At 48.7% G+C, this 19,326-nt stretch overlaps 1 pseudogene; it reads left to right on the forward strand.

Annotated features, from left to right (window-relative positions):
* The first annotated feature begins 122 nt into the window (after positions 1 to 122).
* LOC115552601 (serine/threonine-protein phosphatase 2B catalytic subunit alpha isoform-like) overlaps positions 123 to 19,326 on the forward strand; it is a 32,122-nt pseudogene continuing 12,918 nt past the window's right edge.

The raw sequence follows: 19,326 nt of genomic DNA on the forward strand, positions 1-19,326 counted from the left end.
GCGAAAGGGAGCAAGAGAGAGCGAGAGAGATAGAGAGGGAGCGCGAGAGAGAGAGAGAGAGAGAGAGAGAGAGAGAGAGAGAGAGAGAGAGAGAGAGAGAGAGAGAGAGAGAGAGAGAGAGAGAGAGAGAGAGAGAGAGAGAGAGAGAGAGAGAGAGGGAGCGAGAGGGAGAGAGAGACGGGAGAGGGAGAGACAGATTAGCATCTTGTTCCAATGAAACATCAAGCAGTTTGATGATGACAGCGAAAGGCAGACTCAAAGGTAATGATTTGCATCCAAAACGCTCCTAATCCTCTGCGTCGTGGTGTGTTTGTGGCTGCAGAAGGCTGCCTGGCGATGTGGATGTTGATGTGCAATGTGTCACGGGATGATGTTGCATGAATCCGCTGTGAGCAGCGCTGCAAAGATAGCGGGAGGAGGCGGACGATGCTGTGGTTGCCGAACTCGAAGCGGGTTTTCTTTAGGTGCTTTCTGCTTGGGTTTCGTGTCATATGGTCTTATCTTAACTATCTTAAGGTGTATATTTTGCTTTCCATCATGCTGTGAACTGTGTGTTCAACTTTCGTGACATGGCCTACATTGTCTGTATTCCTTCATGTGTTGTAGTACACAGAATGCGATGTCAGGTGATCGGTGTGTTTGAATGGCGGAAGCAAGGGACAACTTGTGTAACCGTGCACACACGTGTAGTTTACGGAGCTTTTTTAGACAGTGCGCAACGCATCCGCCCAGACACCACAGCCAGCTGTAGTGTACTCATCTGAAAGGTGACTGGAAGGTAAACAGAAGGGAAAGCTAAGGACGGGAATGTCTTCGTTTAATCATTCCTCCACCCCCCCCCCCCCCCCCCCTCTCAGTTGCTCCAGCTTAAATGTCAAAGGATTTCCTTTCATGCAATGCAGGTCTCACATTCCCCCCCAGTATCCCCCTCTTGTTTCACTCACTGTAGATTGAGAGACAAAATGGAGTTGGGAAATGCTCAGCTGCGTATGGTAGAGTATGCTTGGCAAGGAGGACGCAAGGTGCGTGTGCGTAATATCCTAATGGTGTTGTTGCATCATTGCATTATGGAATATGTAATGTGTTTGTGAGGGCGACGCGTGGGCACTCGTACGGGGAGGTGACGTCGAGGGGTTCCGTCGGGCTCGCTCTCTGTGAAGGTGCACAGATGTTTTCGTGCGTTTCGTGTCACAACTACGCGGTGGTGCACGGTGCGAGCACGCCCGGCTGTCACATGCGTGGTAGCCGGGCCGTCTGGCTGGGTCTTCTTCATCACTCACAAGGTCTCTCTGCCGGAAGAAGCTGCGCTCCTCCTGACAGTTGGCCGCCGCGATGCCAGGGCATACCCGGGTATTCCGTGCGTGCACGTGCGCGTTTTTCACACATACATTCAATTTTTTCCTACAATTTTATCGTTGCGTCTTTAGGGTGTTATTGTATGTATTATACTATCTGTGTGTGTGTGTGTGTGTGTGTGTGTGTGTGTGTGTGTGTGTGTGTGTGTGTGTGTGTGTGTGCGTGCGCGCGCGCGCGCGCGTGCGTGTGTGTGATGTAACGCAGCTGGGTCCTGAGAGCTCAGCTGCATCAGAAGGGAAACCAACTATGCATCCTGTACAGATATAATTCATCTCACACACACACACACACACACACACACACACACACACACACACACACAAATACACCCACGCACACTAACTCACTCACTCACTCAATCACACTCACACACACACACACACACACACACACACACACACACACACTCACACACACACACACACACACACACACACACACACACACACACACACACACACACACACACACACACACACACACACACTATATGCTATGATGCATCAAGTAGAAAACAGCAGTTTATCCCCTGACTTTTCTCACGTGAAAATGATTCAGGAAAAGGGTAAGCAAGGTAGAGAGAGAGAGAGAGAGAGAGAGAGAGAGAGAGAGAGAGAGAGAGAGAGAGAGAGAGAGAGAGAGAGAGAGAGAGAGAGAGAGAGAGAAAGAGAGAAAGAGAATGAGCCGAGCGAGAGAGGAAGAGCGGAGAGACGAGCGAGAGAGGGAAAAGACAGGAAAGAGAGAGAGAGAGAGAGAGAGAGAGAGAGAGAGAGAGAGAGAGAGAGAGAGAGAGAAAGGGAGAGAGAAATAACTGTAGCAGTTAGTAAAGTAGATCAGTGCCGTGACTTTCTCTCTGTTAAATATTTGATCTTCATGTATCGCAAAGAGGGAGACGGGAGGGGAATACAAAGGAGGCATAGGGACATATAAATATAAACACACACACACACACACAATATATATATATATATATATATATGTATAGTCATGAAGGGGGGTACACATTTAGAACAGCAGTGACAATTTGTGTGGGTGTGTGTGTGTGGTGGGAAAGGGGGGGGAGAGGAACAATAACCATCAGCTATTTTCAAATGCTTCATATGCGTGTTCTAAGATAATCACGGCCTGCAAGGACTTCAACGGTCCAACTCTTCAGCAGAAACGGAGTTGAAGCTGCAGACCACAAGCGTATGCAACACATTCTGTTAAAAAATAGCAGAGGCTGACCCTTCAACATCGATTTCAACACTTTCTTGGACTTTGAATATCTCAGATTCCTTCACAGTAGCTAAACTGTTAACACAGTCCTTTGTTTCAGATTAGAGCTTAAGCAGGCAATGTTTAATAAAGTAAATGGTGCATAGATTTGTTCAGATGGTCAGACACTTGACTACCCTACAGAATAGTAGACTGAATATTGGACAATACTAGAGCAGATGACCGGAACTCAATAAAGCAGAATGCACATTTACTGTTCCAACCAGAAATAAAAGATACAATTCAGGTTTTTCTGGAAGACTGTGGTGATAGCATCCTCTGAACAAAATACTCTACTCTACTCTGATTGCTTTCAATGTGGCTGTGAACACTAGGCAGACAGAAACACGCACACTTTGGCACATGACTATTGCTTAAAGGTGGTTCACAGGAATAAGCTGTGGTATAATTTGAAATTAGACAAAATTGATATGAAAAGCTGTATGACAAAAGTATTAGTATGTTAGTTATTCTCTCTCTCTCTCTCTCTCTCTCTCTCTCTCTCTCTCTCTCTCTCTCTCTCTCTCTCTCTCTCTCTCTCTCTCTCACACACACACACACACACACAATCTCACATACACTCACCCACACACACACACACTCATGCATACTACTTCTGGCGAGGCTTAGGGCTTTTAAGACGTATGTCATTTGAGTGCATCATGCTGTCCAAGTCCCCCATGCTTCCCTGAATGTGTACATGCGTGCTATTGTGCACGTGTGTGTGTGTGTGTGTGTGTGTGTGTGTGTGTGTGTGTGTGTGTGTGTGTGTGTGTGTGTGTGTGTGTGTGTGTGTGTGTGTGTGTGTGTGTTTGTTGGTGTGTGTTTAGGGATCCACCTTGACAGGGGTCTCCTAGCCCTATGGGGTCTATTTTTAAAGAACTTAGAGAGAGCGACCGAGCAAGAGAGCGAGGGCGAGAGTGAGGGCGAGAATGAGAGAGAGAGAGAGAGAGAGAGAGAGAGAGAGAGAGAGGGAGGGAGGGAGGGAGGGAGGGAGGGAGGGAGGGGGAGAGAGAGAGAGAGAGAGAGAGAGAGAGAGAGAGAGAGAGAGAGAGAGAGCAAGGGATATTCTAATGAGGACAAGCTGCAAGGGGATGGGTTGTTGTTTCTCTCTTCTGTGAGTGAGATGGAATGAAAGAGAGAGAGAGAGGAAGAGTGTGTTGTGTGTGTGTGTATGTGTGGGTGTGGGTGTGTGGACGTGTGCGTTCACACAGATGGCTCGTCATGTGTGAGGTGTGCATTAATTACAAGCCTTCAAACTAATCTTTAGCCCCCATTCCACCTTGGCCGACATCCCCCCCCCCCCACACACACATACAAACACGCACACATGCTCATACATGCACACACACACACACACACACACACACACACACACATACACATACACACACACACACACACACACACACACACACACACACACACACACACACACACACACACACACACACACTCACAGGAGGACATTCCCTCACACATGCCTGTTGATCATAGCCAGTAGACGGATAATGGTTACAGCTGTACGAAGAGCTGAGCCCGAGGTCGAGGTATCATCATCAAGTTTTGCTTAATGCTAACGGCCGGTGGAATCATGCCTAGAACCAATACATCCTCACTCTGGAGAATCGCAATTCTCAATTTTTTTTGGGAACACTGCAGATCATTAAAACACGACTATAAGGCTGCTCAGAGAGCCGATGGCTTACCATCTCTCCTTGTGCAGTCCGATAGGATAGGGCGTAACGCTGAAACCGTTTCTTTGTTTAGAAGATGAATGAGAGCATGTTTTGACCTATTTTTATTCTTAATGGTCAAAGAAACATATTCCTCAGCTGATAAGGGTAAAAATCACAACATTTGGTTACATATTGAATCGGGACCGTAGTAAAATAATTCTTAGTCATGTTTGGCCGCCTCTCTCGTCAAATTCCCTTTGGTGAATGACCCAGGCACCAGTTGCCATGGCGACACAAGTAAGTGTTGATGCGTGCCAACAGTTAGTGTTGATGTATCACAACACTAAGTGTCCATGTATGACACATGGTTGTGTGTTTATTTCATGAAATCCATCAATCTGGGCCAAGGAATATTTGGAATTCGCGGTGGTGCAGAAAAGCCTGAGGGAGAGCAGGAGGTGACCTCCACACGGTCCTGCAGACGGCCATGAGATGGCTCGCTGATCCCAGCTTACGTCCCACTTGAGAGAGGAGGGTGTCCCCAACCTTGTTATTAAAACTGATGAAATAGTCCTATAATTAACACCACAGGGACGGCCTCCACAACAAAATACAATTTTGATCAGACTCTGTCCCAGTTAAGCCATTGGGCCAGCCCAAACAAATTAAGGAGATTTGCTTAAAAGCTTTGTCACAGAGGTCCTGCCTGAACGGTTGTTAAACACTAACTTTAGCTCTCGGCCAATCGGGCTGGCAAAATGTTTGAGGAAAAATAAAGGGCTGTTCCGGTCAGTCAGACGTCATGCCATTAAGGATTGGTGAGAAATGTGCTAAAACTCAGGATTACGTTGAACATTAAAACCAATGCAGGGGCATGTTGAAAGATTACGTTAAAAGGCATGAAAAGCTTTGTTTTATACAAAGGGAAATATCTGTGATGTGTCATTTAAAGACACCAATGTCTAAGGAACTATATTAAGTGGAACTTCCTGAAAAGCAAAGAGGAATAACTTATGTTTCATCGTCAGTCAAAGCTGTAGTGCCGGATGTTTATAATAACCATCAAATGTGCTTATTTTAATTTAGATCTGCCTTAATTATTAAACATTGGGCTAGTTTGCATTAAGTGAACTGAAGTTCAACGTATGTCCTTCCCCTGTCAATGCGCCACGATCCCCCGCCCGCACGCAAGCATTCCCACAATCCCTTGCCCCATGCGAGCACGTGTCCAGCACACACTCCAATGCAGAGTGAACGGGAGGCGAGGGCCGCACTCGAGGCCACGCGTTGGGTGGGGCCGTTCCTTCAGAGAGGGCCCCTCCCAGAGAGGGCCCCTCCCAGAGAGGGCCTCTCCCTGAGAGGGACGGACGCTCCGTTGAGGAGGGTTGAGCGTGGTGGACGAGGGTCCCGGCTGTCTCTCCTTAAGGAAGGGCTGAGGCCACACGAGGACCGAGGCCAAGGAGGGTCCTCATGGCTCTCTGAGCTCTAGGGACTCGTTCACACCGGATCAGGCATTGCAGCCAAAACGCTGCGTGGGGGTAGTAGCGTTAGAGCTGCGTGGGGGTAGTAGCGTTAGAGCTGCGTGGGGGTAGTAGCGTTAGAGCTGCGTGGGGGTAGTAGCGTTAGAGCTGCATGAGGGGGCAGACGCAGGACCCAGCCGGTCCGTAGCAGAAAGTTGAAACAAGTTTACTTTTGAGAAACGCAACCAGCGACACGCTGCTTCGGCCAATCATGTAAGCCGGCAATCAGACGAAAAGACACCCACGGAGAGGAGAGTCTTATTGAACACGTGACTTTAGCATTGCAGCAGTGTGAGTGAGCCCTGAGTCGGACTCAACGTACATCATCAACTATTATTATTATGCTAAGCGTCTTTGTGCGTGTCAAGTAAGGTTTCAATCTTAGCCTCCACTCCTTTATCAGATGCAAAAAAAGATCCCTGAGGAAGGTGAACTTTTCAATTGGTCTAATGTCAGGCACACAGTGAGGGCTTGCTCTCTGCTTCTAAATACCAAGGTTAGTTTTTCCTTGTCGCAAGACCCTCTCTCTCTCTCCCTCTCTCTCTTTCTCACACACTCTCCCTCCTCCTGCTCCTCACTGCAATCTCACACCTGTCCCACTTTAGTACTGCTCAACCTACAAACACACACACACACACACACACACACACACACACACACACACACACACACACACACACACTGTTGTTGAGAGCTATGTATATTAGGGCTGGTTTAGCATAAGCCATTGAGTCCCTCGTTCAGCCATTTTTGGAACCACTGGTCTAGCTTTCCAACGACGATCCTCACAGCCGATAGCCTCCAGCACCTTAAGATCCAGAAGGTACGGCGCACTGTATGGGCGGCCACCCAAAACGCTTCACAATTTTGCCTAACATTCACACATTCATACACACATTCGCACAGTGACGGTGGGGTCAGCCATGCAAGGCGACAGCCAGCTCATCAGGAGCAGTTAGGGTGAGGTGTCTTTCTCAGGGACACCTCGACGCTCAGCTCGGAGGAGCCGAGGATCGAACTAGCAACCTTGAGATTACCAGCTAACCCCACCTAACAGACTCCACCTATGAGGCCCAACAAGGGTTCTCATAGTCTTACCTCTGGGGATGCCATTGGTAGGATTATTTGCTGAATCAATGTAGCGGCAATCGCAGCAATTGGTTAGCTCTTGGATTTCTGCAACTCTGGTGCAGATGTTGAAGCTGCAAGACTCTGACTGCAGCCAGGTGAGCACTGTGGTGTAATCTGTCCAGAGGATTGTTTTGACTTGGCATGAAGGGTAGCCATTTGGGAGCGACTCTAGACCTGGCCAGGGGAAAGGACAGAGATCTTGTCCTGATCTTGTCCATCAACTAATGGACAAGTATGCCACTTAGCCATAGGCTTGCTTCGAGGCATCACAAATAATGTGGACCTCTCTGGTTCGGCTGGGGAAGATGTGGGTCATCCCGGACATGTTGCTTGTTCCAAAGTTGTCTAACCAGCATCTTAGCTGTAGCTTGGTGGCGTAGGGCAGCAGGAATCCAACTGGGTTGTATTGGCTTGCTAGTACCTTATAGATAATCGGCATAGTTGGAACATCATAAGGAGACAGGGTGGTGTTTGAACCCCAGAGTGTCTGTCTGACAATGAAAGCTGAGCCCAAGGGTCAACTGAACAGGGTCAAACTTGTCCGGTGCAAGCCAGTTCCAGGCGGCTTGACCAAGCCTCCTCGGGTAGGTGATTGACAACAGTCTGTACATTGCTAACCCGTTGGCATAGTTCGAATCCACCAGCCAGGAGCTCTCTAAGGTGGCTGACAAGCTGCCTGGCCTCTTCTGGGCTGTGCAGGCAGTTGTCGACAGCTCCGCTGTGATCCTTATTTCATCGCCTGGACAGCTGTGGTCAGTGACATGTCGTTGCAGGGCGTACGTCTCAACGCACGGGCTACAGGTGGAGCTAAAGGGTAGCACCTGCCACTGGAACACAGCTGGCGGTTCGTTCAAATTCAGGTCACGCCACAGACCCCCCAGGAGAGGGCGATGTTCAGGGAGCATCCGAACCTGATGAAACAACCCCTTGATGTTTCCACTTATAGCTACAGCCCGCTCTTGGGACCGCAGCAGCACTCCCAGCAGCGATGCACCCAAGGTAGGGCCAGGCAGTAGGGACTGGTTCCAGCTATGGCCATGAAACTGGAAGGAGCTGTTGAATACAATACTGTACGTTCCATAATGGCTCACTTTCTGGTAGGGGATGTGCTGTGATTCGCCTACACATCAGCGAACACATCGGGCGTAGTTATTGGAGGATCTGGGAGTTGACAAGACGTCTCTCTGTGCTTTGCAGACTTGCCATAAGGGGCTTGATAGGAGGACATATTCCCTTTGCGGAGCAGGGAGTTGGCATAGCATAGCACTCCTTCAGCCTCCATGCGACCAGTCCTGTCCTTGAGCTGCTTTGAACAAGTAACTTCCTCCCCACACCTTTAGGATAAGGTGTCAACCACTCACAGCCTCTCAACATGTTGAAAGAGCTCCAAAGCTTGTAGGTGTTGTTGTCAACAAAGGCTGCTGCGGACAGAGGGGTTGTTTAGTCAATTTTGCCGGGCCTAGGAGTGTCCACCCCAGTCTTGTGTGGCTGGCTTCAGATCCACCTGGAGGACCCAGCCTGACGGGGTCACTTGTGGAGGGGAGATGGGGCTGGACGGCCCCAATAAGTGCAAGGGTTGGGGCGTTCTTGAAGGGTTTATTGGCAGGCTACGTAGGTACTTATGTTCTCTCTGGAGGTTCTCCATCAGGTTTGAATGGCTGCCAGCTCAATGTGGTCCACAGTAAAGTCCCCCTGGATGAGGTGGCTGGTCTGAGGTTTGGCAGTGGGAGATATACAGAATGTTGTGAAGCCCCACAGAGCGTCTGTATGTCCAGCCGGATGGTTCACAGGGGAAGGACTGAAGGGTTCCCCCGCAAACCAAGTTTCTTTGCAGCTGTTGGAAGAATCATTGTCCCCTTTGATCAGTTGTCGATGATTGCGACGGAAGTCTGAACGTTGCTATGGTGGTAGGGCGACATGTGAACCGCACCTCAGCTCAGGAGCTAAGGAGTTAGTGAGTTCAGGTAGGAATCAGCGATCTACTTGGCCTCTTGGAAATCGGAAAGGCCCACCAGGATCTGGTATTCGAAAAGCTCAGTACAATCCCGTGGTACCAGGTTTTCCAATGTGATTTTAAGCATGGTGAACTCACTGGGTAGGCCAGTTCATACTGCGCTGGTCCCCCCCTGCGGTCTGTCGACTGCAGGGTAGCTTGGAGCGTGGGACCTCACTGGTGCTGGGTTGTGACTGACTGACGTGGAGGAAGCTGTATTTCGTGCAGGCAGCTGTGGGATTATCCTAAGTGTACCAAAGGGGATGTAGTAGGGTGCGTTCAGTCAGTCCTACTGGTGGAGCTAGGTGTGAGTCAGCAGCGTTATCCGGCTCTTGTAGGGGAGCTGTCTCTTTTTACGGTGTACACTGTCCACTATGGGCTGGCTCAATTTTTTCAATTGTCCTCCGAATATTCCATTGTGTCAGGGATAAAAGGCCGCCATCCGGCTCGAAGGACTAAATGTTTTGGAGAGCTATGTATAGAAGGACTGGTTTAGGATAAGCAGCATCTAATCCAGGGTGTAAAACAAAACATCAATGGAACAAAATACACACACATGGCCAGAGAGAGTTTTAATGGGTTTCTTGTAGCGATGGTAATAGTAGTGGTTTTATACATGACGGACGCACAACTGAAACCACAACCTAACACCACAAACTCCATTAAATGCCCCCGCTCCGCACACAAATGCGGTAGCCCACATTAACCTCATTAGTCATTAGTCTATTTTAGCCAATCATTACAGCTACTCAGAGCCTTTTAAACACACACACACACAAACGCACACACACATGCACACAAACGACACACATAAATCCCACACACATTTACCCCACAGAAGCCCACAACATATTTGACCTGCAAACGTACATCCTGACATTATTCAAAGCTGTCTTTTTGTTGATACTTGACAGCCAACTGTATAGTTGACTAACCTGAGCGACAGACTAGACAGTAAAGCACTTCCATCCCTTGATCGTCAGGCTACTTTACATTCTACATCTATCAAGAATTACACAAAAAAGGAAAGTCTTATGAAGTCTATTAAGTGAACGAGTGATGAGATCAACGAAAGGGCTACAGTGCAAGGAAGAAGGTGAAGAGAGAGAGAGAGAGAGAGAGAGAGAGAGAGAGAGAGAGAGAGAGAGAGAGAGAGAGAGAGAGAGAGAAAGTGAGAGAGAGAGAGAGAGAGAGAGAGAGAGAGAGAGAGAGAGAGAGAGAGAGGGAGAGAGAGAGAGAGAGAGAGAGAGAGAGAGAGAGAGAGAGAGAGAGAGAGAGAGAGAGAGGGAGAGACAGAGACAGAGAGAGAGAGAGAGAGAGAGAGAGAGAGAGAGAGAGAGAGAGAGAGAGAGAGAGAGAAGCCAATGGCAGATTGAGGGGAACTGAAAAATCAAGGCAGAGAAAGGGAGGAAAACAGAGGGCAAGAGCGAGATTGTGGGAGAGAAGTAGTCCAAGGCCTAGTTTTCAGAGTGTGATCTAGGCCATTATCTGTGCTAGCCCTGGTGGGGCTCGGGCTCTGAGTCCTGCACACAATACCATTTGTGTGTGTATGTGTGTGGGTGTGTTTGTGTGTGTGTGCGTGTACGTATGCGCCAACACGCACGCCAACACGCGATCATGCGTGTCGATGCCATTGTGGCGTACGAGTGGCGTGCCTTGCGCTCCAGAGCCATCGTGACTTCTCTTTTTTCGCCGCTGAATTTTTGACTGCCTCAGCGCAGAGATTATGCGTGCACATTGATGCATCTCCGGTTGTCAGGCCTTTATTGTGCGTGCGTGCGTTTGTGTGCGAGTATGCGTGCCTGCGTGTGTGTGTGTGTGTATGTGCGTGTGCGTATGTGTGCGTGTGTGTGTCTGTGGTAGGCTCCTCACGTGCAGCTGTGCCCTCTTAGTGTGTCCCTCCCATCGCCAGCCATCCCCCCCTCGCCCACTCCCCAGTAGAACCCTTCAGGCCTTCATTATGTAAGGAGGATGTGACGCCGGAACAGTGCTGCAGAACGCAGGCAGCAGCACATGAAGAGGCAGCCCCCCCAAAACTTTGTTTATGAGATGCATTCAGGATAATCCCCCCCCGCGCCCCCCCCCCCCCCACCCCCGAAAATAAGTTTAATTCCCATTATTTGTGTTGGTTGTGCCTGCAGATATGAAATCATTAAGTGTGATGAATAATGATATGCAAAAAGAGTGGGCATCATTTGTAAGGCACTGAATTCCCGCACACAAACACAGAATGGCACGCACATGCTTATGCACGCACAAAGCGAATGCCTGCACACCCACCACATCGATAACCTGGAACAAAGGCGTGATCGGGATAATTGTTGGATTGAGGTCTTGATAAGAGACAGGCATGATGAAAAACAGGGAAATCTCAATCTATCATGTCCACTGTATAATAATAATAATGGTTCTTTTTTCCCCTTCTCTCTCTGTCCCTGACTGTCTCTTTCATTCTTTCCCCATTTTACATATTCCCCTCAACTCCATGTATTTATCTATCCATCATACCTCTGTCCATCCATCCGGCCTATTCCCTTGTCCAATCCGTCTTTTTTAACCCATCTATCCAATCCATTCATCCTCTTCCTCGCCACCCACCCTCCCTCCCTCCTCCAAATCCACCAACCGCACATCCACCTATACATCCTCCTCCCCACCCTTCTCCCCACCAATCCTCCTTGGGTCCCCGGCCCCTGCAGCGGTCCCCTTCCCCCTGGCCCACCGGCTAACCATGAAGGAGGTGTTTGACGCGGAGGGCCGCCCTCGCGTGGACCTGCTGAAGGCCCACCTCACCAAGGAGGGCCGGCTGGAGGAGGCGGTGGCGCTGCGCGTCATCGACGAGGGCGCCGCCATCCTGCGCCAGGAGCGCACCATGCTGGACATCGAGGCGCCCGTCACCGGTACGGAACCCCCCGCCTCTGTGTGTATGTGTGTGTGTGTGTGTGTCTGTGTGTGTTTGTGTGGGTGTTTGTGTGTGAGTGTGACTGTGTGCTTGTGTGTGTGCGTGTGTGTGCGTGCGTGCGTGCGTGTGTGTGTGCGTGCGAATGTGTGGGTTTGTGGGTGTGTAGTCTATTTTATTTGTACAGCCCTCTCGAAGGGCTTTACTGTTCACACAACATCACACTCCCACCCTAAGCCCTAACCATTCGGATGCATATCTCTTCTTCCAGGGGTGGTTTGGGGCACAATGGGTGCCGTAATGGGTGAAGTATAGAAGACTTACTCAGTAAACGAATGTATGTTTGACGTGGTGGTGTTTGTATGAAGTATGAATATAAATATATAAACCAAACTTGTGGAGTTTCAATTTAGTTGGTGTCTGGTATAATGTCATGTAACGGACCGTATAACCACTAGAAAGCGGATGTATACTAAATGTCAAATAGACTGCATTTATACAGCGCTCTTCTAACCATTGGCCACTCAAACATCACCCCTTCATACACACACAGTCACACACCGACAGCGACAGCGGTGTCAGCCACGCCAGGCGACAGCCAGCTCGTCGGGAGCAGTTAGGGTGAGGTGTCTTGCTCAGGGACACCTCAACACTCACGCTACCTTCTGGTCAAAAGTCAACCCGCTTTACCTCCTGAGCCACATGCCGCCCCAATGTTGTTATGTTCTACACCAGCTGCACCGGGTACATTCCTGCCTGAGCAAGATAACAAGAGCTGAAATGTGGGTAAAGACAACTATAATAATGTCCTAAAGTGACAAAGGTGTGAAACACAAGGACAACAACCGACACAGGAGCAAGACGGGCAGGTTGAGAAAAAGAACGAAAGTCGATGAAACCGCAGCTGGAATAGTGGCGGCTAGATGCAGGGAGATGAGTAATTACGGATTCTTCCGCTTCCATTTGCCGTGTCATTATTCTGCAGTATGTCTCTGCCAGCCCGGTAAGTATAAACTGTTGTTCGGTGGCACTTGAGCGGGATAATCAATTGGCACTTGAGCTCCCAACACAGTGGCAGTCTCTGACTCGGGTGGAACCGGAACCATGAATTCCCTGCTGGTGAAACGGCACAGTGCTGGAGAGAGCACTGGAGGAAGGTAGAGAAATTGGAATCAATGGAGGACAAAATGGAAAACAAGTTAATAAGATGCTCGGTGGGGGGGACCAAGAAGCAGACAGACTCTCTTATTCACACACACACTTACACAAACACACACACACACACACACACACACACAGACGCACACACAGACACACACACAAACACACACACACACACACTGATACGCACACACACACACACTAACACACACACCACACACCACACATACTCACACACTGACACACACTCACACGCCCGATGCTTGCTTCTTGCATGTGTTTGTGTGCGTTTGTGTATGTACGTGTGTGTGTGTGTGTAAGTGGGTTGTGTGCTTTTGTTACACACGTGCATGCACACATACGCATGTTTTCACATGTTTCAAATGCTAGGGGTGAGATAATTCCGCGTGGGCACACCTCCCACGAAGTGAGGGAACATAGCTGGGCTTTCACAGGTACAGAGCTCCTGTGACAGACAGACAGACAGGGACACACACACACACACAGATGGAGTGCAATGATGCAGACAGACAGATGGACAGAGAGGCCAAGGCAGAATGTCACAGAGTTTGACCAGAGTGACACTATAAAAGTTTTGAGCCAGGAATGACGAAAACGTACAAACTTCAGAGCGATTTTTTTATTACTTCATATACATCGAGAATTATTTTGTTGGGACTGGTTTGAAGATATGCGTTGACATTTCAGCTCTGACGTTGACTAAAACTAAATATAATATCATAAAAAAGATTTAACCGTATGAAAGTTTGCTCAAGCAACAAAAATAATGTCTAATCAACTTCTAATTAACAAAAGCCAATGGGACAAAGCGTAGGGTGTGTGTGTGATTCAACCTAACCGATATTTACCAATGTTATCCTCCATGGTGTGTCACACCTGCCGACCGAGACTCAGGTGATGTGATCACACACAAAGAATAAAGGTCACATTATAGAAGTAGTTTTAACCCTGCTCTTTCTCTCTCCCTCTCTCTCTCCTCAGTGTGCGGGGACATTTGAGAGACAGTTTTAACCCTGCTATCTCTCTTTCACTCTCTCCTCTCTCTCTCTCTCTCTCTCTCTCTCTCTCCTCTCTCTCTCTCTCTATTCAGTGTGCGGGGACATCCACGGGCAGTTCTTTGACCTGATGAAGCTGTTTGAGGTGGGGGGCTCCCCCGCCAACACACGCTACCTCTTCCTGGGGGACTACGTGGACAGGGGCTACTTCAGCATCGAGGTTAGCATCTCTCTCATCTACCTCTCTCTCCCCTCTCCCTCTCCCTCTCCCTCTCCCTCTCTCCCTCTCTCTCTCTCCTCTCTCTCTCTCTCTCTCTCTCTCTCTCTCTCTCTCTCTCTCTCTCTCTCCTCTCTCTATGGCTATGGCTATGTGGACAGGGGCTACTTCAGCATCAAGGTTAGCCTGCACTGCCGCCTGATGCCCCAGCATGCACTGCTTCTGCAGCATGACAAGCGCTCTGCAGCGACAGAGGGTACTTTCAGTCAATGTGTTGATGTGGCTCAAAATACTGTTCTTGCTGGCTGCGAACACAGTGAGAAGGCTAAAAATAGTCCCTTCTTTTTTTTAACCATCTACTTTATTCTAGAGTTACATAATAGCCACGAGCAAGAGATTTTACAATAGAGAGGGGATTGCCCTCGGCGTTACTATGAGAATTAAGTAATGTAGTGTACTGTGTGTTGCACCTCCGGTAGCCGGCTCTGGCATAGTGTACTGAGTGTTACTCTTCCGGTAGGCCTGATCTGTCTGCTCCACTTCAGTGCCCTGACCTGACCTTGAGGCCCGTCTCCAAGACAAAACCTCTGAGTTTACTGCTTTGTTTGCTATACTAAAGAAGTCAAGACTCCGGCCTGTTTTACCAATCCATTCTACTCTGGGTCTGCGCTTTATTAAGAGAGCAGTTCAGTATTTGAACCTACAAAACACGTCCGGAGCAGCTCAGAGTGTGCTTCAGTAGTCCGGAGGCCCGGCTCCACTTCAGTGGAGGATTTGCAAGTGCTTGCATGGTTACTGAAGACATAGGTTAATGCCTCAAGCAAGATCACATGAACAAGGAACCAATCAGGACCCATGAGGCCTTGACGTGTATCTGTGAGATTACTGTCCGCCTCTGTGGGCATCAGGGAATGTCCATGAACTTTCACATTATTTGAAAAAAGCAGGTGGCAAACCGAAAGGCTTCAATATACTTCCTGTGGGAGATCCTCAAGTCCATGTTATGAAAGTGCTGGTGGTCTTAATGCATGTGATACTCACATGGTCATCAGTACATCTATCTAGATGTACAGATCTACGTAATGTTAACCAGTGATTACACTGTCAAGGCTAGATACCCCTTTGGTGGGACACACATTGCACTACCATAGTGGACATTTATAGGATGAGGCCAATCAGAAATGTACATTTACATTTACCGATTTTGCTGACGCTTTTATCCAAAGCGACTTACAACTATATTCACACATTCACACATCGACGGCGGAGTCAACCACACAGGGCGACAACCAGCTCGTCAGCAGCAGTCAGGGTGAGGTGTCTCGCTCAGGCACACCTTGACAATCAGCTAGGTGGAGCTGCGGATCGAACTAGCAACCTTCTACAAGTCAACCCACTCCATTTCATGAGCCACTTCAGCCCCAGTCGTGTAATCGTATTGAAGACATTCGGGTAGTGGAAGTCATGGGAAGTTGTTTCACCACATTGTGGGGACTGTGCACACTGGCCTCGATCTGCTATTGAGGTTAATTCACTGCAAACGGCCGCAATGTCAAACTCTCAAATCAGCTACTGTGATCTGTAGAGAAATGTAGATTTTAGAGCCAGCCTCATTTCAATTAGCCTCTGTTTTTTTTTGTGGTTTGCCTCTAACTTTTGATCTCACACTTTATCCCCCTTCCCTCTCCTCTTTCAGTGTGTGCTCTACCTGTGGTCGCTGAAGATCCTCTACCCAAAGACGCTCTTCCCTGCTGCGGGGAAACCATGAATGTAGACATCTGACGGTAATATTTCACATTTAAACAAGAATGTGAGTACCTCCACTTTTGTTGAACACGTTTTCTGTCTCTGAGTGAATGTTTCATTCTCTTAATCCCCCGTCGTTCTCATCCATTCTCTCTTTGTGGTTTCCTTTGGCTGTACCTCCATATCCCTTTCCTTCCATCACTCCCTCTTTCTCTCTCTCTCTCATACCCTGCATAACCTCTCTCTATCCCATTCCCTCTCAATCTCCATCAATTGTTTCGACTCCTTCTTCATCAAAGGAGATATTTCCTCCATACTCCTTGGCCCGCTCCGCCATCTCCTCCACCCTCTCCTCCACTCTCTCCTCCATGGATGATGATGATGATGATGATGATGGTAGTGATGATGATGGTGATGATGATGATGACGATGATGATGATGGTTAGTGATGATGATGGTAGTGATGATGTTGGGAATGGTGATGGTGACTGTTATGGTGATGATGATGATGATGATGATGATGATGATGATGATGATGATGATGATCGTAGTAAGGATGATGGTGATGATGATGACGGTAGTGATGATGTTTGGGAGGGTGTTGAGGATGATGAGGATGAAGCACCTCTGTTCTGTCTTCTTCCTCCTCTTCTTGTATCCTCTGCTGGCCCGGTCCGAAAAGCAAGTGATTAGCTTCAAGTTAATTTGGCCTTTAATGATTGGGCTCAGGGACTTGGTCCTCAGTGTCTGATTGGCCAAGGGACCAGGAAGTTAATTTCCCTCGGTGCTGATGGCGAATAGCGGCCGCCCTCAATTACCATCTGTGGAGTGTGTGCGTGCCGCGCATGTAGCTACACACGCGGGTGTGTGAGCATGTGGGACTCGAACTGACAACTTGTAGGCTTGCAGTAATGAGCCCTTAAAGTAAGGGCAGGTGGAGAGGTTCCCATGCACACACACACACACACACACACACACACACACACACACACACACACACACACACACGCACACACCACACGCACACACACACCGCACAACACAGGCACACACACACACTGAGACATTTTACAGTATTGCTTAAAATAGTGGGCATTGTTTTCACCTTGTCTCGGTCATCGCTTACTCTTTCCTCACTCTCGCTCTGCCTCTCTCTCTCTCTCTCTCTCTCCCTCTTTCTCCCTCTCGCTCGCTCTCTCTTTCCCTCTCTCTCTCTCTCTCTCTCTCTCTCTCTCTGCTCTCTCTCTCTCTCTTGCTCTCTCTCTCCTCCCTCTCTCTCTCTCTCTCTCTCTCTCTCTCTCTCTCTCTCTCTCTCTTCTCTCCTCTAGCTCTCCCTCTCTCTCTCTAGCTCTCTCCTTTTTTAATCATGGGAGACTGGGTTGAGTCAGATGTGTTGTAACACCAGAGTGTGAAATGTGCTGAACCTCAGTGTGTGTGGATTCCTTTCTTCCTCCCCTTGTTCTGAAGAAACACGTCCTTGTGTCAGTGTAGAGCAGTGGCTCGTTTCGTTAACGCTCTTATCAGGGTGATTTTCCTGTGACAATACAAAACCCTGGTTGTTCATACAAAATTCAGAAACAAAGGGTATTATCCCTGTTTTTTTAAGAATGATTTATTAATAGGTTTTGTGGCCACAAGAAAAATAATTTCTTACTCATTACTCATGGAACCATATGCACAAACCACATATCACTAAATTAAACAATTTGGGATCTAACAGTAAATACAGTGTTGTGTCTTTAAACACAGCTCAACATCAATTCCTGAGTGAAAAAAGTAGCTTTTAATCTTAGAGTGTGCAGCAGTCGCAAGCCTTATATAAGTATTAACAGAATAAGAAGTCTAATATCTCTCTCTCTCTCTCTCTCTCTCTCTCTCTCTCTCTCTCTCTCTCGCTCTCTCTCTCTCTCTCTCTCTCTCTCTCTCTCTCTCTCTCTCTCTCTCTCTCTCTCTCTCTCTCCTCTCTCTCCTCTCTCTCTCTCCCCCCTCTCTCTCTCTCACCTCACTCTCCCCCCCTCTCTCTCTCCCTCACTCTCCCCAGGTAAGAATCAAGTACTCTGAGCAGGTGTATGACTCCTGCATGGACGCCTTTTGACTGTCTGCCCCTGGCCGCCCATCATGAACCAGCAGTTCATCTGTGTGCACCGGGGGGCTGTCCCCCGAGATACACACCCTGGACGACATTCAAGAATGGTGGGTGTTTGTATCTGCGTGTGTGTATGTGTGTTTCTTGTATGTGTGTATGTTTATGTGTGTGTGTGTGTTTGTTTATGTATGAGAGTGTGTTTGTGTGTGTGTGTGTGTGTGTGTGTGTGTGTGTGTGTGTGTGTGTGTGTGTGTGTGTGTGTGTGTGTTTGGTGTGTGTGTGTGTGTGTGTGTTGTGCTGTAAGCACATACTTGCCACACTTGCATACGGAAGACAATGGGGCCAATACACACATAAGCACAGACAAACACACACAAATACACACACCGCTTCCTGGTATAATTGCAGTGTTTCCTATGGTGAATCCGGTGGTGTGACATCTCCCATCTCTTGTGTGGTGAGGGGTTTCCATGGAAACGGCAGGCACTCTGACAGTCTGTTTTTCTCTAACTGTCTGTGTGTGTGTGTGTGTGTGTGTGTTGTGTGTGTGTGTGTGTGTGGTGTGTGTGTGTGTGTGTTTGTTTGTGTGTCGCGCATGCCGTCTTTCGTGTGACTTTTCCTTTCTTTCCTCCTTTGTTTCATACTTCATTCATCCGTTCTGTGTGGATACATGTGGTGGTGTGTGGTGTGTGTGTGTATGTGTTTTGTGTGTGTGTGTGTGTATTGTGGTGTGGTGTTGCCGTGCGGTGCGCTTGCGTGCGTGCGGGCGTGCATGCCGTGCGTGCATGCCGTGTGTATGCGTGTCTGTTGTGTGCGTGCGTGCCTGCGTGTGTGTGTGTGGTGTGGTGTGTGCGTGTGTGGGTGTGTGTGTGCGTGTGTGTGTGTGGTGTGTGCGTGTGTGTCCTTAGTTTGGGACCGCTTTAATGAGCCCCCAGGGCCTTTCGGGCCCATGTGTGACCTGCTGTGGGCCGACCCGCTCGAGGACTTCGGCAACGAGAAGACGCAGGAGTACTTCGGCCACAACACCGTCCCGGGGGTGCTCCTACTTCTACAGGTACCTTAACGCACGCACAACCACACACACAGACACGCACAACCATACACACACACACACACAACCAGTCATTCACACACACACACAACTAGCCACTCACACACACACCACACACAACCAGCCACTCACACGTCGATCCATTATTGAAAGATCTTGTTAAATACCCCAAGGCAAAGTGAAAGGCTGGAGGGCAGAATCTGGAGATCCTGAC

This window comes from Gadus morhua, chromosome 10, assembly GCF_902167405.1.
Source record: "Gadus morhua chromosome 10, gadMor3.0, whole genome shotgun sequence".
Taxonomy (NCBI): Eukaryota; Metazoa; Chordata; class Actinopteri; order Gadiformes; family Gadidae; genus Gadus; species Gadus morhua.